This window comes from Manacus candei, unplaced genomic scaffold (assembly GCF_025592945.1).
Source record: "Manacus candei isolate 608988 ecotype Guabito, Panama unplaced genomic scaffold, ASM2559294v1 h1tg000002l, whole genome shotgun sequence".
NCBI lineage: Eukaryota > Metazoa > Chordata > Aves > Passeriformes > Pipridae > Manacus > Manacus candei.
The window spans coordinates 11282391-11305911 of NW_026138050.1; the positions used below are offsets into that span (position 1 = coordinate 11282391).

Below are 23521 nucleotides of genomic sequence, written 5' to 3' on the forward strand. Positions count from 1 at the left end.
TAGTAAAGTTCCTTAAGTTCTTCAAGAACTTTAATTCTTTACTCTTTATCTGAGATTACTTTGTTTTGATTACTTTAACTTGCCAGAATGACACTCCTACTAATCCCAGACTGCCTGGTAATAACTAGGTAAGCTGTCAAATTACATATTGATATCTCCTATCATTGTGGTTCCAATCTATGCTCTGTTTTATCTATGCTCTGTTTCTTCCTAAGCAGTATTTTATTCTGACACATTGATGTAGTTAATATGTTTTCAAATCAATTCAAGTCTTGTTCAGGTTGATAAACACATTAATTTATAAAACTGATGCACTTTATTATGAATTCTTTGTCCTTTCTTACTGGTCATTAGCCAATTACATGTTATCACTGCTTTTTCATTCTGAAAAAAAATAAATTATAAACAATAGCTGTTGTGACAGCCAACTTAACCATCTAGCACCATCTTGAGGTTAAACTGCTCTTGACATTCTAAAATAATTGGACATTCCTTGATCAGCAGCTCACCAGAAGTTCTAGAGCGATGCAGGTACCTCATTTTTAGTTATAAAAGTAAAAAATCATGAGTTACATGACAGACATCCTATAGATTTGTTTTCTTTGCTTCTTTGCATAGACTTGAGGACAATTCTGTTTATTCTGCTGGGAATTAAGCTTCAACTTGTATTCCAAAGGAAGACTGGGACAATGCATATGTTTATTTTGTAACTGCTCTGGACACTGTACTCAGAAGTGAGATGAGGGAAGTTCTAAGTTTATATAAAAAAATTTCCAAAATTACTTTCCATTTTCACTGCAATTAATTCTAAAGTTTACTTCTGGAGAAAAACACACATTTACAAAGAATGCCTTATTCTAAAGGTTACTGGGCCACCCAGACACAACCATCTTTAAAACTAATGTATTTCTAATAGAAAATATTTGGGATGTCTGGATATGATATTTTGTTGAAACATAATGAAAATGTCAAATAAAGCTATTGAGTTCCAAGGCTTTTCACTGCTTACCCTCTGTTTGGAGCTAATCATAACACCAGAACACATTTGAAGTGATGAGTGTGGTACAATTATGGCTTGAATGAAAAAGGGATGAAGGTTGGGATCTTTTCAAGGAAGCCAGGTGACAAATGAGGAAACTGTGCTGACTTTCTCCAGCTGGATTTGCCAACTTTGACACTTTCAAAAAGAAAAAAACTATATATATATATATATATATATATATATAAGTCATTTGCATGTATGGTAAGGAGAGACTGAGACATACACTGGCTGTATGATTATTTGAAACAAATCTGATCAGGAGTTCTGTGCTGCTGGGCTGAACTCATGGGTCTGTTGTAAGAATCCAAGCCCCAGTTTTATGAGCATCTCACATGGCAATATTCACTCAAATAGTCTTTGCTGTGTCCCCAGTGTTGTGTTATCAAGTTTGAAGACTTAGTATTAGGAAACTCTAAAAATATATGATTTCCATAACACCAGGTATCAGCACTTTGTGCACATTGTTGTTTTTGCCTCAAAGCCTGCCTGCAAATGCAGAGTGGAGGAAAAAGTAATGGATTTAAAATTCACCTGCCCTTCTTGAAGTGTCCACATGATGTGCAGTTCTATAAGGGGGTGACATTTCACTGTACATGGAAGTATCTAATCACATGTGACTCTATCTGTGTACACTTAACACAACACATCAAACTTCTAGCATTAATTGCTGTACTTTCATTTTCTACCTGACAGCCCTGTGAAAGTGCCTTTCATCTTGCAGTGGCATACACTTAGAACTGGAGGGTTGATCTTGCTAAAACACTGACTTACAGTGGTTTGGCTCACAGGTTTCAGTACACTTTAACATGAATTATATCTGGACTTTTTCCACAACAAAGATAATTGCCTGGTGAAAATCAATTACAGCCATTGTCAACGTCAGGGAATTGATTTAAAGTCGATGTTGATGGTAACCACTCTATACCAGAAAGACAAAGGCAAATGCAAAACAAAATACACAATAATCAATAACAGACATGGATAGGCAGGAGACAGGGAATCCAGTCTCTAGAGACAGGCACCTATTGTTCTGAGACAGCAGATAAGTAAGGCAAGGGTAGCAGAAGAAAGGAAGTCTAACTCCTCCCCAGCCAGAGCTTTTGAAATTGCCACCAGGATTTGTGTCAATGCTTTGAGAAAACTGAGCAGAGTATCTCTCAGATCACAGCAAGATATGCAATCCATAGGGAGAGCAAGGAAAACTTCCAAAGAAAATGCAACTCTTAATACATACCTGGAAACTTATTGGGAAAGTGACTGAGACACTGCTACTGTGAATAGGAAAATCTGCTGCCTGGTTAGCCACAATCCCAGGGCTGAGAGCCACCAGTGCAGTTAAACAGCTCTATCTGTGGCTCTTTTACACTTAGATGAGACAGCAAAAGGAACTGAATGGCATTGAAAGCCCCTTTTGATAGGTGTTCTCAAAATATCTGCAGCAGCACTTCAAACTTTCAAGTGACAGTGTTGGGAGAAATGCCATCCATGAGAGCCTCTGCCCAGAGCAGCTATTCAAAACATCGTGTGAAGAACAAGCAAAAGTATAAACAGCCCAGCACTTTCAGAGACAGTAATTGCCTCTCCTGCCAATTCACACTACAATCGTGGGGAGAATAAACCAGGAGTGTGGGGCAATACTTGAGCCAGTGGCAGGTATGAAACTCCAGATTGAATATGTGCACCTGGATCTACACTTAGCCCACCTTGCAACACGTGCCTTGAAAGACAGAAATGTATAGGAACTACACCTACTTCTGGCTCTACTCTGATCTCCTTTTAACCCTCACACACCTCCTGGCTCCCTCCCTCCCTTTCCTGTCACATCAATGTTGGCTGTGTTTGTGTATTCCACTGGGGATGGGGGCCTGACCTCCTGAATCACACAGATGCTTCAACTATTTCATCATGAAATCCCAAATCTTGAGACTGGAGGAATCCTCATATTTTTATAATGCCTGTCTCTGTATCTTCAGCCCATCAATGATTTATAAGTTATGGATGAAGGAGCGAGGGAGAGACTATGCACATACACTTAAAAACTGGCCCAAATTACCATGTTGACACTTGTTGCCTATTGACATTTCTTAGTTATGTCCATGCCAATCTAATTCTTTCTTAATTAATCGATTTAGACACTGAAAATGAAAATTACTTTTCATGTTCCAATTGTTCTTGTTTCATCATGGTATTTGACAGCTCAAATACTCAATATTTTAATTCCAAACAACCCTTAATCAGTGCTGTTTTCTTTCATGAAGAAAAACATAATCAAAGCAACAAAATGTTGTTCGAGACAACAGAAGTTTGCAGCTCCCTGGTTAGCACAGTGAAGTGTTATTTAGCCTTCACTGAGATAAATTATTTGATGCATATTATGTTTGCTGAAAGGCAAATGCACTTTAACATTGCAGTTTGTCTCTGAACAGATCATTCTGCTGAGAGCTTTAGACCACCTATTTTATCAAAGCAAAAGAGAATGTTTGTGTCAGATCAAGTGCAGGAAGCAAAAGGGCAGGCATCCAAAGGCAGCTCCCAGAGTTAGGTACCGCTGGAGCTTGCAGCCTGCAATTTGGGTCTCCCACAATGACATTTGAGTGACATGCAAAGCACATGTGGCACTCAGAAGGTCAGATTAGATGATCTAACTGCTTTCCCTGGCTCTTAAACTCTATGATTCCTCACCCAGATCAAAGGGGCTCTACTGATTGCTTCTTTTTAATCAGTGACAGATTCCTATGGCGCCGTGAAGACACAGAAATGTACCTCTTGGGTAAATTTGTTACAATTATGCACACAAGAGAAAAGAAAAAAGGAAATAGATCTAACTCCCTTGTCATCACACTTCTCAAGAAAAATTCCCACTATCCTGAGGTCTACCCTAAAGTAGATCACCCTTCTGAAACCACTTCAGTAAAGAGTTAGGCAGGCATTTGTTTCATGTCCTAAAGGCTGTTGCAGAAATTAATATCCTGGGTCTGATCTGAAGCCCATTAAACGCTACTGGGTCATTTTCCTGGCTTTTAGCAGGCAGCAGCTCAGATCTTACTGCCATTTAGATTAGCAGATGAAAGTTGGCTATTTTACACAGATCTGTATAAATTAACACTATATTTGGGATAACAGACTGTGGTTTTTAGCCATCAATATCAAGACCTCCTGCCCTGGCACCATTCTGGGACTGTGGTCCAGAGCAACTAGGAGAGACAACAGACTTCTGAGAGGAGTGAAAAGCCTCCTGTCTCTGTAATATCCCCCCACAACTAACTATGTTCAGCCCCACCCAGCTGTTATTTAATTACATTTCTGCAGCTAACAGGTAATCTTTTGCTGACATTAAACCTCTCCTCACTTCTGACTAAAACCTTCATGAGCTTCAGCCCATACATCCGAGGTGAAGAGCCAAGCTGAGGATCCCATCAGCATTCCCCTGGAGGAAACTCTCATTATCTTAGTGCCATGAACAGCAAGCTGATCACACAGCCATTAACACCCCTGAAAACCCCCTGCCCATTAGCTCCGTGGAAAGAGATGTATCTTGTGTGCTAACAAAACACATCAGGCAAGAACATCAGACTCAGTAGAGAGAAGGCATAAAAAGATGCTTTTCTACTGCCAACTGTTTTCGAAGCTCCACTTGAAACAAGTGACAAAGCAATAGTTATTGTACAACAGATTGTGTGGTTGCCATGAAAACCAAAAGTTTCGGCACTCTTAGCTCTCATTAGGATCCTCACTGGCACACTGAATCTTGATAGTTGCAGGGTACAAAACAGGAACCCCAGTGGGACCATCTACCCAGTCATTTACGTGGAGCTGTGTAGGAGGCCAATATTTCAAGCAGACTTGGCGTATGTGTTCAGGGTAAATCTGGGAGCCTAATAAGCTGTAAAAATGTATATCATCTGTCCTTCACGGGTAAGACTAATGTCCTCTGATGATAATTTCTAAAATGGGTTATGAATACTGAAATTCTAAATTGTTGTGAAAAGCAATAAAACCACTCAGAGCGAGCATATCAAATTAATGTGTGATAATCCCTCCCTTGCTGCAGCCAGATTTTATTTTTAAGTTGCATTTTAAAAAAGTCTACTGTGAAGGATAAAAACAGTGGGGATGTGATAATACCACACCAACAGAGAAAAAAAAGAATCCTTCTCCAAATTTGCAAAAACCAAATCTGTTATTTTCAGACCAGGATGCACTTTTAAATGACAGTGTGCACAGGAAAAAGGAAAAAAGGCTACCCTTGGAGCAATGCTATTCACACAGATACTCGAAAAGGCCTCAGATATCCTTCTGGCAACCCTGAAATCCATCCCCCCCATTCTTTACTGGCCAGTAGAGTACAGCACCAACTGAGTTCCCATATGTAAACCATGCTGCTCTGCTATGGAGAGAGGTTAATAAGAAAAATACATATTCCTGAGCTTCAAATATTTCTACAGCATTGGAAGATGGCACCATTTCTTGGCTGCAAAGGAGAGTGATTCTGGGGGGAGGATGTGAATTCTTATTTTCTCCACAAATAACTGACTAATATTTATTGTCTGTACCGGTTTTGTTTCAGCAAGGTATAATGAGAGAGCTTTGAGAGTTTAAATTTCCTGATTCCAAGGGTGCTGTAAATAAAACAAAAGCCTGAGGAAGCTGTTGGTGAGTGAGCAAGCTGAGTACCTGGTTTAACCTAAAGAGTTTAATTTCCACCAAAAATGTTAGCAGAAAAGGATCAGGACATATCCAGCAGCTCTTGCCAGCCTGTGACTCCAAACAATATATTTCAGCTTTTAGGCTGTGGTGCTTCACTGCAGTTTGCCACTGAAAATTTGGCACATCTTCTGTCTGACATTTATTCGATATAAGCTACTGTTTCTTGTCCTCAAGTACAAAAGCCATTATAGAAAAATATCTAACATGAGAAAGATATTGCATTATAGAGCAACTGAAGGGATAGAATTTGTGTCTGTTTCATAAGCAGAAACTAGATATTTCCTAAATGTGTTCCTTGCATTTGAGAAAACTGTGAAAAAAGATGGAATTACCTTTCTTTGATTCGCAGAAAAATAATATGAAAGTGATCTCAAATGCTCAGTATGATAACAGATAAAGCATGAGATGGGATATAAATGACATTTTTTACAGACCATAAAACCAGAAAAAGTAAAGGATGCTTGGGTTCCTAATATCAATTTATAGTTTCTACCTAGAGAAAAATGTTGCATTAACACGCAGGCTACAATATGAAATGTCTTAAAAGACTGGTGCTAGTCCAGAAGATAATTTCCTAAATCAAAAGGGTTCCATCCAATGTGCTAGGAAATCTATATTCCACTTTACCTTGAGAGATAAAGACTAATTCCTCCTAGAGCTAAAAAAAAGTGATAGTTGAGGTGAAACCAATCATCCTACTTCATTTCTTATGTGCAAGCAAAATAAAGTCTAAACCCCAGTGCTTTTAAAGAACCAATTCCAGGAAGCCAGAAACAATTACCAAGCAGATTGATTGCTGATGTGAATTTAACAGAATAGCATGAGTGAGAGCAAGTTACAATGCCATTATTTTTCCAAGTGCTACAAAATAATAATCAAGGAAACCTACTCATTCTTAAAGTTTCATTGTAGAGACAAAAAAACCCCATGAAGTAATAAGGAAAGAATACTTATTAAATTACAAAAATAAGGCAATTGATGATAACACATTATAAAACACAAGGTAGAACTTGCAGAAAATTGAGAGCAGAAGAATAAAATTTCTATCTGGCATAGTTAAAACCAATAAAAGCTCTTTTAAATATGTGAAGAAACAAAACTAACATTACCTTCCCAGATATCATTAAAACGTACCCCGTACCAACTAACTTCAGTTGCTTGCTTTTTAAAATCAATTCCTGGTTTCAAGACTTGGAGGAAAAAATGCAATATATAATTTTTGCTGCCATTTAAACATTATTATTTTTTAGTGACACATTATTACCATTATTGATTGTTGATTTGTCTCCATTCTATGATATTATCCACTGCTAATACAACCACTTTTATCGGTCTAACTGATGTAGCCTGCTTTGGAGCTACAGGGAATTTATCCTTGGGAATCAGAGGCTGTCAAGGGCTGTGAGAGAGGAATTATGAAAATAAAAGCAATCAGTAAAAAGCACATATTTACCAAGAAATGTAACTGTACAGTTGCCTCAGTGCCGTTATTGTTTTCTCCCAGGTAAACTGTTTTATGACAGGCAGTGCATTTTTTTTATTTCCAATCCTGTAAGCAAACAGCAACTACAAACAAAATTGCCCCAAAGGAAAAGAAATCCAAGAATAACAAATTGAAATGAGATGGGACATGTGACAGAAAGCAATTCTCAGTGCAGGTTGGGCAATTATGAGATGGAAACCATAAAAAGTTACAGGAAAGGTATTTCTGTTCTTTTCACATTTTCTGTTTTAGCTCATTAGTGTTTGAGCCTTTGGATTACTAAACTTAATTAGCAGTAATTTAATTGCTACCATATATTTTGAGGTGCAGAGCTCTCCTCAGCAGGCACTTGCTCCCTCAGAAGGCACTCTGGAGACTTATAGATGTGTGTTGCTCTTATCAGTGGTTTCTTTTGGTCACCCAATGCAGCAATGGAAAAATAGAGAACAGACATGGCCTCAACTCCTTCTCATTTTGTAACTGTCTGTAGTAAATCAACTTGGAACTTTGGCATTCAAATGACAAGCCACAATGTTCTTTCTCACTAGGTTCCTAAGGTGGAAAAAATATTCATGTCTGGGAAAATATTTATGCATCCAAGTATATCTGTATATCCTGAGGAGACAGATACACGTCACAGAGCTCTGGTGCTTCAACTCTAGGATTGAAGTGCATGGTTTTGAAAGAGTCTTCTCTGTGGGAGAGAGGGGGTGATACCTAAATCACCAGATTTTGAGCTTACAGAACCTTTTAGGCTAATTCAGGCCTAACCTTAGCTCTGGACTGCATATACCTACAATATTTCTTTTCCCTTGTGGAAAGGGCTTTGATCAATTCCAATAAATGCTGCTTTTAATTGTCCTGTACTTTACCAGTATCAAATAAAGGAGTTTTTGTGGGCATGTTTTCCTCCCACTATTTTGGAAATGCTTCGGTTTTAGTCTTTTAAGAGAGAACATGAAATCTCTGCAGACGAACAAAGACAGGTGTGGGAAAGGCTTAAAAAGCAACAACCACATTATCATTCAGTAATTCATGGCATTGTCAGCGAGGGAGAAATGTGAAACCTGCCAGGCCAGGAAGTACTGCACAGTTGCAATTTTGGCAGCTCTCACTCTCCAGCAAAGCCTTCAAAAGAAACGGAACAGAAGGCAAAAATGTAGCAAAGCACATGCAATTTACTGAGATGAGGTGACATTACTGGTAAACTCTCCTTCAAGACTATAAGACAAAATATTCAAAACCTGGTACAAATGGACCTGATACAAACAGACCATTCATCCAGAGCGAGCAGAATCTGAAGAGACATGGCAAATGCAAACAAAGGATACAAGTAGTTATTAGATCCTGTAAGAAGACCTAAAATACTCCTACAGAGCCAGCTCAGGATGTGTCTTCCCATTCCTTCACCAAATGAGCCTCTTGCATTTCCATTCAAGTTGAAAGTAAACACGAGTAACTTCAGCCTAACTTTTGTTATTCGAATGACGCAGCTTAATCAGGAACTAACTCTCTGTGTCCCCCGGCTTAAAGCAGAAATACAGGGCTCTCAAGAGATGGTTTACAGCATCATGGCATCTCACTGCCTTATGCAGAGGCAGTCTCTTGGATTTTTCTGCAAAGTCATAGCAGACACTCACATTTGGCTTACAAAAACAGGAAGGAAATGGAAATGCTGGTATGGTCTTGAGTCCAGATGTCATGTCCATCACCGTGGCTTTGATGAGAATAAGGTGGAGTTGCACTCCATTTGAACTCTTTTGGCTTTGGTCTGCTTAACCAACACTGGGAGAACATTGACCTGGAATTTCAGAGTATTTATGTCATACAAATGCCAGTTTGGCCTGAACACACAGGAGCTTAAACCCAGCAGCAAAGTACAGCACATAGTGCTGCTTGGATTGATAAACCGTCTCCAGACACAGGGCTGCTTGAGGATATCTAACAGCATTCCACAAAACCCAAGGGGCTTTGGCTGCCTTTATCATGAATAGTCAAGAGCTGTCTCTAGAGAATAATAATTGAGGCTTGGTAGCTACTGTGCTACTTGGAGGCTCTTCTGATTTCTAGTTCAAACAGAAAAGTTGGTTCTTGGAAGTTGTAGCACTTCTGAAAGAGGTGTGTACTGTTATTGTCACTGCACACCATCCCCAGGTGAACTCCTGTTATGTTTTCTCAGGCTTTAGAGTTTTTTTCTTTAAGCACAAAGTAGGGGATATTTTTTACCCTCTCCTGGTTTAATAACTAACAGGTTGATATTCATGTTGAAGTGCAAGGTTTTCTCAGGGCAGCAATACATTTTAATATTAGTTGATAGCACTGGAAAAGGCAAACAGGCTGTCAGACACACCACAGAGGTATAAGGAAAGGGTTGGAAAAGTGTTCTGGTTTTTAGTGGTGTTAACCACTTCTCCCTGCAAGCCTTGTTTCTTTTCCAATCTTAAATCTTCTCAAATGCAACAATACTTCTCTGCATATTTATATTCAGGGTTTTAACTACTAGGATGGGTGGTTTATTTCTAATTTAATCAATTAAGTGTCTCTAAGGCACTTTTGAAAACGTGGTTGGGTCTAAAACGTTTTATATTAGCACCTCACAGGATTTTTAAGATAAGCTAAACATATTAGATGCTTAAACTTCATTAGTTCCAACTTGCTCAGGCACTTTGTAAAATCCCAGAAGATATTCACATCTATCATTAGATGAATAAATAATTTTTGACAAGCTATTTCTAAACTATATTTGAAAATTACCACAGGAGTAATTTTAAGCTCCGTAGATAAAAATAATTAAAAAAAAAAACCTTTCAGAAGTTGGCAACCTGCTGTTTCTTATCTTAAACTGTGCCTCTTTATAATGAAATAAAATGAAGTTTGAGTGCAACAATTAAATAAAACTATTCTGTTGTGAAAATAATAACAAAAAGTAGTGGAGCCCTTAGATATATGTGGGAAATCTGTGAATAAAAGGTGTTCAGAAAGCTGCACTCAGGCATGTTCTCACATTTGTCAATAATGTACACAATAATGTACACAACATGTACACAATAATGCTGATTTCTACACACATCAGCATTACATTTCTACACACATCCTTCTGAGAAGGATACAACCTTCTCAGAGGAAGGAGTCTGATTCAGACTAAATACAAATTTGCCCAGAGTAGTTCTGTAAAGTTTCTCATCATTTCAGTTAGAGTTGAATGGTTCTTTAGCATGCAACACTGCATATGTTATACTTTACATGTAGAACTGTCTTTAGCAAGAATGGATTATATGGCCACCTGTTCTAGGAAAAAGGTGGAATGGCGAGCAAGTATTTCAAACATGAAATATTTATTACTCACTGGAGATAATTTTCCTGTTAGAACCAGCAGAAGGGGAGAATCCAAATCTCTATTTTATTGTGGATTTGGATACTGACAGGGAAGAGAGAAAAAAATTGCATCATGGATTACCTAAAAATAATTGGATCACAGAGGCATAAACTTCTCTCTCTGGCTGATTTATGATCACATATGTACAGTCTCAAGTGACTTAGCCCCACCAAAATTAATGTTAAGTGCCAAAAGACAATCGGATGCTCCAGATTTAATTACTGAGTTACATAAACACCATCATTAATTGCAGGAAGCAACAAAAATATTAAGCCTAGTAATATGTGCTGATTAGTAAAACTTAGAAAAAACCCTGTTTCCTTTTCAATGAAACTCATCTCCACAAAGATCCACTTTGTTGGTGGGACTGACACAACAATGACACAACAGCCTGTGCCACACAGGGCATTTCAGAACATGCTCTGCACTTCAAGCAAACCTGCACTCTGCAAATGCTCTCCACACAATTCTGTGCCTCACTGCATTAGCATTATTATTTATATTTATTACAGAACTAGTGAAGATTTAACTATTACGTGGGACACACTACAGCAGACACTGTGTGACCTCTGGAGAGTAACAACTGATAAATGGACAAAGCAGTGCCTTCACACTGAAGGGAAAATGTAACAGGTTCACAGAGTTTACACAGTCCCGTTCACTCCATCTCTTATAGATTTTTCTAAAGGTGCCTTTGTAATATAAGTCAGGACTGTCCACCATTTACATAGGTCATATCTGCTGTGGCCAAATTACAGATGTGAGGACTACAGGCCTGTTGTTCCTCAAAAAACACCCCAAAAAAACCCACACCACTGAGAAAATCCAATTCTGCTGTGAGGTTGAGCCTCCTTCCCAAAGTATTCTCATGACATGGACCTTAAAGAATGTTTTGAACTCCGTTTGTGAGTGGTCATTGCTGTCCTACTATGAAATCCTGTTCTCACAGACAAACTTCTCTCTCTTACAGAACATCCTTCTCTGGCACTTACTATGATGAGTGAGAAGAATACTGATGGCTAATTAAGAGCTTCATGATTCCTTAATGTTTTCAACTCCTACATGTACAAAACCTTTTTGAGACAAATCTAAAAATACAGAAATGTTATTATGCTTATCTCGGATATGTAACAACGCTTCTGTTAATTCTGTTATGTCTACCAGAACAAAGGTTAGCCAAAGCTCAATTTTGGATTCAGAATCAATAAAAAGCTCAAAAGTCTAACACACCACACTGGAATTTGCAAAAGATTGGCCTCTGACACAATTCTACCGTATTTTAGTTAAAATTTCATAGGAATAACTCTTCTCACTGTATTCCTGCTGGGTCTGAAATAAAGCTCACAAATCCATCCTTTGACCATCTAACTTCAGTAACCACAAGTAACTGAACGTGAATGTTCCAAACCACATGTAAATATAATAAAGACCCTCCAGTAAAAGCCCAGTTTTTCTGGGTTGAGGAGAGGGAAGTGTGTGCACACCCAAGAAGAAAGCATGCAGCATTTTGTGGGGGTTTTTTAATTATACTGAGTCTTAAGCCAGCTCCATTTTACTCTGAAAGCCTGAGGATTCCTAGACATGCTTTTGCAGCTAAAGGTGGAATATCTACAGAACACCAGGGCAAATAATTAGTGATTCCAATCACATTTGAATATTACCTTACCTTATGCTCAGGAAATTCTCTAGGTAGGAGTTTTTCAACCTGGAAAGCAACATTACATCACATCTGCTTCACTCCAGCAGAAGCTGCTCTTTTACTTGATGTATTCTCCTGCAGGACTCTCAGTTCTTTCTTTCCACCTCCAACACCAGTCATATGGAAGATAAGAGATTATTCCAGGACACTGGATCCATCACAGATTACTGCCATCCCATAGTCTGCAGAAAAATAGACATCACAATTATTTTACTCAAATATTAATTGCTTTATTGATAAAACTGTGCAGTAGATCGTGTAGCCTTTTTGCATATCTTCTTCATATGAAAGAACATAGACTTGACCTATTAGTAAGAGAATAACTCAAAAAGCAACAAAAGATCAATGTTCTTATATAATTATAAATGAAATACCTTTCTGGACAGAGAAAGGAGAGGCTATTCAAGAGGAGATAGTGTAACAGCATTATAACAGAGGGGGGTATTTATATTGAAAACTTAGATGATGAACACAAGAATAACTTCCAACCTAAAAGGTTATAAAAGTAGCAAAAATTAAACAAGTAAAAGGCCTTGACTTTCCCCATATGCATGTAGCCTTCTATACCACTTCTTTTTTTTAGCTGCAAGACAAAGACTAGGAATCAGATTTATTGAATACCCTTAGTTCTGCTGGAGTGGAAGATAAATTAATAGGGGGGATATTTTATTCAAATGTATTTTATACATAATTGATGTTTTATACAAATATAATAAGGGTTAGCTTTGCCATATGCAAAATAGTATTGCTTTGGGGTTTCATTAGTACTGCTTAAGTAAAAGTAATATCTTTTTTTAAGACACAAACCAGAACTAGAATGGAGAGTCATGTAGCCAAAAAAAGAAAAAGTAAGGCTTTCCTGTAGTGTTTAACAGGCTTCACCATAGTCTATTGAAAACACTGTTCTTTTTAAATTATTGTCCTCCTGCATTTGTATGAAAAATCCATTCAACAGGGAGTCACTATAGGTGTTAGTGAGAAATTGTGCATAATCATATACTATTGTCAACAAGAGGGAAAAAACAGCATTTTAAGTTACATTGGAAAAGGTTTTTCTATCAAAACTTTAGCAGAACTGAGATTGAAGGGGTTGCGCAGCAAGTCCATTTGAGTTTGTAACTTCACATATAAAAGTTACTTTGGCATCTAAAAATCCAGTCAGTTCTTCTTGTCCTTTTATTATATTATCCCTCCATGCCCTTGACATGAGTGATTTTTTGCAATATAACAATGGTTTCACTCATTTGACTCATTTAATAGGCAGTACTTAAGAACATATTCTTTCTCAGCATGTATCCTGAACTATTGTCTGAATATTACCAAAATGACTAGCACATTAGTAGTATAAAATTAATCTAATTTTACCATTGTTAATTAGCACTATATTCCTAACTTATGTATATAGAAATATTTTTTGACAATGGAGATTATTCTTTCTCAATTTCCACTGTTCTGATGATAAAAACAAGATAAATTTCCTGAGAGCAAAAAGATTCCATTCTTATTAATTTTTGAGTATCATAAAATGATACCAATTATTTCCACCTAAAGGCACAAAAGCTTAATTCTGATACTAAGCAAAGTGCCATTTTAGAATTTCAGGATTTGTTTCTTTGCTGCAAAGGGAGTTGATAAAGATGAGTGCTAAGGAGTAGGTACCAATATGGCAAAGAGTTTATCCTATACTGACAATCTCTCTGGTGTAAGCTATTACAGTTTCTTAGGGGGGTGAAGGTGAATCATCCTTCCTGTTGCATTTGTTTATATTAACTCATAAACCTGTAATACATAGTTTAAGGACAGAGTTATTCCAGAGTATTCATTTTATTTGGTCCACTGGCCGTGTATAAATGGGGTGTAAATCCTGTTGAATGCACAGAATCCCACAGCAGCTGAGGCTGGCCAGCTCCTCTGGCATAGGGGTCCCTCCACTCCAGCAGGTTGCCCAGGGCCACATCCAGGCCAGCACACTTCATAAAAAGAAACAGAAACCCAGTGATGACATCTGTATTTCCAGATCATTTGATCTTTGAAAGATTAATCCATCTCTTACAATATGAATCCAATGGAAAATCTCCCAGTGATATAACTCTTCAGTGTGCCTTGCTCTGAGGATCTTCAGCCCTTGAATGTCAGGGTTTACTGGCAAACTTAGAATTCCTTTGATTTTGGTGCTGAAAATTGTTTGGTGCAGAGAACAAGGTTTTTGCAATTGAAACTGTACAGTTAAAACGTGAAAGAAAAGTCCCTCCAAGCACTTAAAGGGTTGCTGTATGAACAATTTTGGGCTGTCACTTTGACTCTTTATCGTGCACCACTTCCCAGATTGGGCCTTGACAGGTGCAAAGGCAAGTTCCCTGGCTGTGGCAGAATCAGGGCTTGGCACAGGCTGACAACACAGACCAGCTAAGGAACAACAGTATTGTCATTTGGAGAAGATGAAAAAACCCTATTTATGTTTTTAATTGGTAAACACTGACTGCCAAGTTCGTAAATCAAAATTTAAATGTATAACATTGAAGAATCCTTCAATTTCAGCTTTTTTTTTTCCTATTACAGTCTTTGAACTAATTTTGGAGGGCAGCTGGGGCTATTAAACACTTAATTGAACTGTTCTTTTCACTTCAAAAATGTAAAACTCTTTTGTGAAACAGATACAGCAAAGAAAATACATCCAGATGACTAATTCCAGCTGTGATTTCAACTCATAATTTCATTAGCACTGCCAGCAGAGTCAGCAAGAACATCAAGAGATCTGTATGTGTAACATTGTGCTGCACTTGTGAAATACAATGGGCCAAATTCTGCTCTCAGGTTTTTTTTAATCTGATCAAATATGATTTGGACCAGTTTAGCTGACGGCAGGTTTTGGACCTGTATCAACTGGCTTCAGAAAAGCTTCACCTGTCCTTTGAGCAGGCTGACAAAATCAGCAGAAAACAGACACATAACAGCTCCAACAGGAATTCTTAAGCCTCAGGTTGGCCAAGAAATGGAACAGCTACATTTGCCCAAGTCTGAATCAAGGTCCTGCCTGAGACTTATACCTTTGAAGTTAAAATCCTAATTTGGTTTTCTGACATTTGATGGGATTGTTTGGGTTTTTTTCGTTAATGAGGAAATTTTACAATTTCCTGTATTTGAAATGTAAATATTCCATCCTCCCTTATTCCTTCCATCCTAACCAGCATACACACACCTCATCTATTATACAAACAGAGCAGGACAGAAAAGTCATTTGTCGTTATAATCACATAAATGTGTCACTGGCTCTGAAGAACACCTGACTGAAGGCCAAGAATGCCTCTATTTCCCAGGATGATGAGGCACATTCTTTTTAACAACTACTATAAGCTCTTTTGAAATGGCTGAAATTACTACAATTCTGGCAATCATTCCAAAATTTCTTGCCATCAGTTTGACACCAGCACAGTGGCTTTCATCCTTTCACAGTGTTTGTGATTATTCCCATACAGGTGAGACATTACTTGATTAATCACACAACAGATTGAGCCAAGGGAGTGAAGAAGGGTTCCCTGGCACAGATAAATGTAGAAAATGTGGTACAATGTGACACCCACGGGTGTATGGGGGTCCTCTCTTCTATCATAACCTGGTTATGGATCAGTTATTGGGCTGAGAGTTCTTTATGATGGCAATAGTCCTCACTTGTGTGCACACACAGTTGTCACAAACTGGAAGGCCATCCTGTGCTGTTACAATATAGGTAGGAATGTGACTCATTTGCATTAAGATCACTTTAGCAGCTGCAAGTTTTGCTCAAGTGGATCCTGAAATAACAGCCCATCTGAATCTCATCCTAAAAACACATCCACGCTCAGGGAAGCCAAATCTGTCACTTACTCAGCACTGGAGTTTAGACATCATTACAGAAGGGCTATTGTTGGTCTCCCTGCCAACACTTGAAGTACTTTCTAAGTTTCACCTACTCACATTAGTCCTTAACAAGAGTGAAGGGTCCAAGGGAGGAGTCACTTGAGGGCTGCTCCAGCAGACTGTGTGCTCCTATGGCATGAGGCATTCATTCAGCCATTTCAGAATGTGTATTTGCCTTTCCATCCCGTAGTTTAGAGACAGAATTAAAAACTTGGACAGAAGGAGCCCTTCCTGAAGGGAAAAAACATAAGTTTCCTGTTTCTCTTCTACTGAGAAGCCCAAACAAAAAGCCAACATGAGCCATCAGGACAGCATTTGCTGTACACAGCTTTTCCTTTTGCCTCTGAAATTCATCACTCAACAGAAATACAGCAACCTGGTAAATTGTGGTACTGCTACAAATGCCTGGATACAGACAACTGTGAGGGCCACAATCCTAAAGTACTGTTTTCTGTCACACTGGTCCCACTGAAGTCATCTGAACTTCTTGCTACAGAAGCGAGCAAGAACACAGTGACTTGATTTTAACACTGAAAAGGCTCCAAGGAGCGTTTTTCTTAAGAGGGTGCTGGGCTACCTTATGAGTCATTTGTGGCTTTGTCCTCACCACGTGCTGCAGTCTCCCTGCAGGGTGTGGTGCCAACTGAACCTCAATGGAAGTTGCTTCAAAGGGTCACACCAGTGACCTCTATGTGCCCCAATCATCTGTAAATATAATGCAACCATAAAATACAGCTCGTGGGAGCACAGTGAGATTTATGCAGTTAATATAAATGTACTTTGAAATAATCCACTGGGAAAAAAAAACCCACACAAAAGAGGAGCAGCAGCAGCAGCAGCAGCAACAACACCAAATTTGAGTCTGTGAGGAGTCTGAACAGGCATCTTTGAACACTTATACTTTAAATAATTCAGAGCACTCTATCAGCAGCTCTTGGATGCAGCACTAGGACATTGGTTTGTTAACATCACTGCTCTACAAATGTGTATTTTAATCTTGTGAAAGTCCCAAGAGTGCTTTGGTGAGATTTATCTACTAAAACCCCACCGCAAAAAAGTCATTATTTTCATTTCTTTGATCGATCTTTTGGGGCACGTGGCTTCATGGCAGAAGGGATTTTCCAAGATAAAGTTTAAAATTAAGAAGAGAAACAACTACATTTTTAAATTCCCTTTCTAGTTCATTCTTTTACAGTGTAATTGATATTAAAGCACAGAAACTACAGTTTGAAGGAGGACGAAAATACATGGAAAAGAAGGGATCAGAAAGGTGTGACTGATTTATGTGTTTCTTGATCAGCCAAGAAAAATTCGGTTTATCTGCAGACCTAATGACTTTTCACTGTACAGTCATATTACACCAACTTGTAATACATAATAACAAGAAATATAACTGAGTTTTTATGTATTTAGGTCAACATGAAAACATCAGCAAGGCAGAGGTACTAACAGGGTTAGAAAGCATTGCAGTAATGATCAAGCCCACATAGTTCAAAGTGTTAGAGCCAACTTACCTCCTTCACAAGCACTTTATTTTTTAAATTGATTCCTTCTATCTTTATGGATTTCTTGAGTCAAGGTCAATAGTTTCATTCTGTAGCCAGGAATAGGCTAGACAATATAAAAGTTGCAGAAATTAATTCATCTAGAAGAGATGCATGTCATTGGGATTTGAGAAGAATAGAAGTTATCTTCAAAAAGTTGCTGAGTGTAAATATTCTCCTTTGTTTACTCAGCTCTGCAGCAGGTAGAAACCTGGAGAAGCAGCTTAAAGGTCACATTCAAGTATATCATGTTGATGCCTGTTGGTATATGGTCCAACTTTCACTGAACATTCTGTGTGGACATGACTTATGTGAAGCGCATCTAATTCAGGCTTCCAAAGTTCTGAGTTTGTGCTGGTAGGAAGGACCTGGTACTCAGCTCTCTGAAGCACAGCTACCAACTTCCACAACACCCAGGAACACCTAAGAAGAGGTCTGGAAATACAAGAAGTGTCAGAACACAGACTTTTTTAGGGTGGTTACAAGGAATCACAAATTGCAGTGTAATGAGTAGCATGCAAATTATATTTATTAGCAAAGAATTCTGGAAGAAAAGGAACCCTAAGCATTAACCTAAGGACTCATAAGGATGAATCTTTATCAATGTTTTTCCTAGTGAAGGGCAGATGAGCCTGACAAATTGCACTGATTATATTTTCAGTATACAGGCAAACTGACATTTTACCTTCATTATTTCTCCATTATTCTATTTTGAGCTTCCCACAAGGTATCTGCAGGGGAGAAACGAGCTGTAATGCACAAAGACTAGTGTAAACTTACTTTTGGTATTGGGAAAAAGAGGAAAGAAAATTCAGAAGAAGAATTAACAAGATGAGTAGGACTCCAGTTTACTTGATTTTCACAAATTTACATCTCCTCTGGCTAAAAACAAAAAGCTCCTAGTGATAAATGTTTCAGAACTCAGAGATAAAAATTTATATTTCCTGGATTTACTGCCTCAACACAAAATTGCACACTGCATTTTTCTGTAGCCAATCCTCTCCTAGTGCAATGTAGCACTTATCCACGTCCTGTAACTCACCCCTGTTTTGTATGAAGTGCCCTCTCAACTCCAGTAAAATACTTGAGCTTTTTTTACATCTTTCTGGATCAAGGCATCTTTTACACTAACAATTACAGAGCTTTAAAGGAACAATTTAATATTATCATGACCTTGAAGACGCACCTAATTTTTTAGCAACTGGAAGAACATATTTAGATTTGGTGGGGCTTCAACGCCCTCAGAGATTCTCAAAGCTATCATATTCTGAGACAAGACACCAGCTCAGTCTCCCCTCCAAACACTTGGATGGGTTTTGACAGTAAACATCGTGTAGGAGAGAGATCTGGTGTTACAAGAGCACACTAAGGGCCTGCTGTTGGCTACAGGGTTGAGGGGATACTGCCTTGTGAGAGATGCCTCCTCCACTGCCTCATTTATTTGGGCATGTTGAGCACAGGACTGTCACAAGAGCTTCATCTTGTCGTGGCTTTTATTGAGGTTACATAACTAAGAAAAAAAATCGCAGAACTCCGTTTGAGAGCAAAACGTTTCTCCAACAGCAATAAAAAAAATCCTTTGTCTTTTAGAGTTGTTCCATTAGCTCTGTTATAGTCTAAGCAGAAGAAAGCAGTTTTCCACTCTTGCTTTCCACACTAATGAAAAGGGACCTTAATGACTGTGTTTCTGGGAACCACAGCCATGGTCCGAAACTCGAGGCAGATGCTGAGAAGCCAGAAGAGCAGAAGAGACATTACTGCCCATGCCATCTGCTCTCATCAGAGACTCTTCCCTACTTAAGTGATGCAGGATGAGGCTGCTCCTGGGACACCACACACACACTGCTAACACCTACAGACACTAATTGAAAATGTGGTGAGAGGCACCGAGCTCCCCTGTGTGCTTTTAGTGCCAGCTCGTGGCTCCCTCTCCCTCTGCCTGAGGATTTGAGAACTTCCACAGAGAAGACAATTGCAACTGAAGCACTCATAAAAACAGGGACTAATATGTCGCTTCAGCTTTCATCCTTAAGCACTACCATATTCCAGAGAAGCATTTTTTGTTCCTGATGAGTTAATAAAGAAACGTGAAGGGAAATACATAGACTTGTCTTGTCAATTAACTGGTGGTGGAAGACACTTCCAGTGGTTCTCATGGCTTTCTAGTAACAGGGTAGGCATAACTACCTGTTTTCAGTCAAGTGTTTCTATTTACCTTCAAATTATGGAGAAGGTGCAGCTTTGTTTAAACATGAAATATATGAAATTTAATTTGTCCCCAATATTATAAAACAAAAGTGAGAAAGGTACATGGAACCCTAAGACAACGGGATGTTGGTTGCACCCCTTGGGTTTGAATTGTATATTCAATTAGTTGCATTTTATGTGAAGGGCATCATTTTCACACAATTTTCCAGAGGTGATGGTAAGTATCTTTCAACTTCAACTGAGAATAAAAAGCAATTTAAAATTAATATGTATATTTTCAACTTAAAGCATCCTTTGCACAGGAAAATAATACAGCACATTCTTTGCAACTGAAAGTTTTCTAATATTATTTTTTAAATAATGTTCACAGTATTCAATTTCAGCTTAACTCTATTGATTAAAAAAAAAAAATCAGTATGTAGGAGAGCTTGGATTTTCTTTGTAATTTTCAATTTATAATAACTCACAGACCCAGCCTGATTCCACTAGATCCATGCAGCTTTTAACCTTAAATTTATAGAAACAGTCAGTTTTTGCATTACCTGGATTTACACATCGCAGACTGAAGTGCCTCAGCAAGTTAAGATTATTAAACTGTGCATTGCTTTTTGTGCATCTTTGCCCTGATCTGCACTATTCAGCTACATTTCTGCTAAACAAGTCAAAAGGAGCAGAATGTCTGTATTATACATTATATTTCTGCTGAATAGAACTTTAATAAATGGACCAGGCTTCTATTTTAATCAAGCATCATGCACACAGTGCAAAAAATAATGTGTGGAACAGCTCTGAATGATCCTGTTGTCTGTCTCTTTCTATAAAGAAAAAGACCAATTTATAACAGTACCAGCCTGTTTGAAGACAATATAGATTTTTTGATATTCTAGAATGCTGAATAATATCAATAAGCAGCAGAACAGGGATTAGAGTAGGTCAACACATGATATTAATAGCAATTAATAATACTAGTAATAAAAGCTGATACAGTTTAACTGCAGTCCCTTTCTCCCTATCACACACAAATTTGTGTTGTACCACTGGGGCTTTTGGTTGTGTGATTCATGCAAGAGGAGGTTCCCAATCAGGGTACAAAGAGAGTTTCCAAAAGCTGAAAACTAATGAAACAGTCTCTATCAGGCCAAATCTGCTGAAATCAGGACTCTGGTACTCTTTGTACATTCAGGTTCATGTTGTATGATTTTCACTTTAGAACAAAGGAATGTAGTTCTGGAGCTCAAAAAAAAAAGCTGCTCCAGTGGCTTACATTGCATAGAAATATTCTATTATTCTTTTGTCTAGGCACTTATACTGTCTTCATCACACTAATTAGAATAACACTAATTATCTTCCTAAGGCTGTCCTTAAAAGATAATACAGGACACCTGGGCTGGAGTTTGGTTTGTGTGATTTTGTGTGGGTTTCCTCATTGCCTGTTTTCAGTATGAATTTTGTTTTAGTGAATTTGTGTGATTGTGACACAAAGAACGAAAGACTTTTTTTCTACAAAGAGCCTCAATGCTTTTCTTTGCCTTTGCTCGTTGCTTTGAAAGCACTTCACTGGAGATACTGTTGAATAACCAAAAAGGGGGGAAGTTTTTAATGTCTCCATGAATGTTTCAGAAAGAGAGCACATTAAAATATCAATATTAAAAAAAAAATATTTAATTGATTTCACAACACTACCAACAAATCAGATTTTCGGGATTCCAATACACATTTGAATGAAACTTGGGGGGAAAAAAATTGATTTATTTCAATATCCTGCCAGGTCAGCTACAAAACATGTAACATGATGATCTCTAGAAGCAGAAGATGGATATTTCTTTCCATATCATTTATTTATATTTGCTCATGAGTGCATTCTTAATGAATACATCTACCAAGAGCATTCAGAGGGAAGTCAAGGTGAAAGCAAACAGGAAATGAAACCACTCCATCTCTTTCAGCTGAACATCCAGGGAAATAACAGCACATGAGCATTTACAACTGCAATATGAGGGACAAGACAAATGTTGGGCATCCCTGGGAGCACCAAGACTAGCTGGAAAGAACTGATGTTCACAAACTGTAAGAGAACTTGGCATTAAAAAACAAAATGGTAGAGAGAGACTTCAGGCAATGTCAGTAATAAGAAAACTGGGAAAATCTAGAAGATACTTCAAACAGAAATGGTTCTTGCTGTGCACATGAGCAGCTCCCAGTGCAGCCACTGTGATGGTTGTAGAATCAGCATCCACCCCAGAATTCCCAAACTGCCAGAAGACCTTCCTTCCACCCACCTTTTATCCTTCTGCAAATACCTCTCTACACTCTGCTTTTTCATAATGTTAGTCTCATTTGAGCAACATTATCTCTGCTTCCTCCAGCTCATCACTTTATCTCGTTTATCTCCCAGCCCTGGTGTCCGTGGTGTGACATACAGCTGACTCTTTGAGCCATGGAACATGTTTTTATTTTGTCTTCCCATAATACCTGCCAAAACAGAGTTCAGCAGTTTCAGGAAGATGCTATTATTGCAAAAGCTTTTGAGTCCTCTGCAAAACATGAATCACAATCAAATTAAATGCAGAGGGATTCTGGACAGGGAGCAGATGTTCTGTTCACATCAAGTGAGGAATCTGTCACAGTCTGGAAGGAAAGCAGAAGCCAGTAAGCTCCTTAATTTGCTCCTTCCGTACATATAAAGTCCAAATTTAATTTGGAAATCTTGTTTTATGTCCTTTGTGTTCTTATCTGCCAGGATAAAAATAAAATAAAAAAAAATTAACGTAATTCAAGAATTTTAACAAGAAGTTGCACTTACTAAATTCAGTTTTCCTTTCCAACACAGCTCTTTTATGCCATTCTGTCAACTCAATATTTTCAAAGTCCCCACATTCTTACTAAATATTTGAGCCACAGAAGTGACTGTCACTTAAGTATTTTCACTTGAGCTATTTCTAAATTCTAGCAATCTCTATTAGAGAATCTCTTTGTCTCTTCTAGCAAAGGGTGTTCAGCAAGGAGTGAGAGAAGGATGAAAATTAGTGGCAGGGCCTGTCTCAGTACAGGAAGCCACAAAGATGCCTTACTGTCTCTCTCTTCAGAGTTTTCATTGTAGAAAATGCCAAGAGCTCTTGAACTTGTAAAGTTAAATAAATTCATATTAGATACAGATCATATAGGCTAATTATATACTTCCTATGCAAAACATTGGGATACAACTGGAGCTAATAGACACAAAACTGCACATCTGTGCCTAAAACCAGAAGGATTATTGGTCAAATATCAAATATCAAGGATTATTGTCAAATATTGGTCAACTCAAGTCTTCCATACTGGAGCAATGGCATTAAAGAAGAACTAAGGTGAATGTCAAACACCTCTACAACAATCCAGCCAACCATCTCTTATCAGAGAGGTTTGCTGTGACAGGGTCAAGTATGGCTTGGCAGGGGCAATGCAAAGGTGGTGTAGAGAGAAGAGACTTTTTCTTCACACAGTGGTCAAATATACACCCACCTAAGAGTGACTGGTTCTGGGAAGAGGTCAAAAAGAGCAGGGTCTGTTTATCTGGTCCATGGGC

At 38.2% G+C, this 23521-nt stretch overlaps 1 long non-coding RNA gene across 1 annotated transcript in view; it reads right to left on the reverse strand.

The window, feature by feature from the left end:
• Positions 1 to 12411, reverse strand: part of LOC127475591 (uncharacterized) — a 42930-nt gene extending 30519 nt beyond the window's left edge. The window contains exon 1 of the long non-coding RNA XR_007906255.1: positions 12275 to 12411. This is a non-coding gene — a long non-coding RNA (uncharacterized LOC127475591). The remainder of the gene's footprint in view (positions 1 to 12274) is intronic.
• Between the last annotated feature and the right edge of the window lie 11110 nt (positions 12412 to 23521).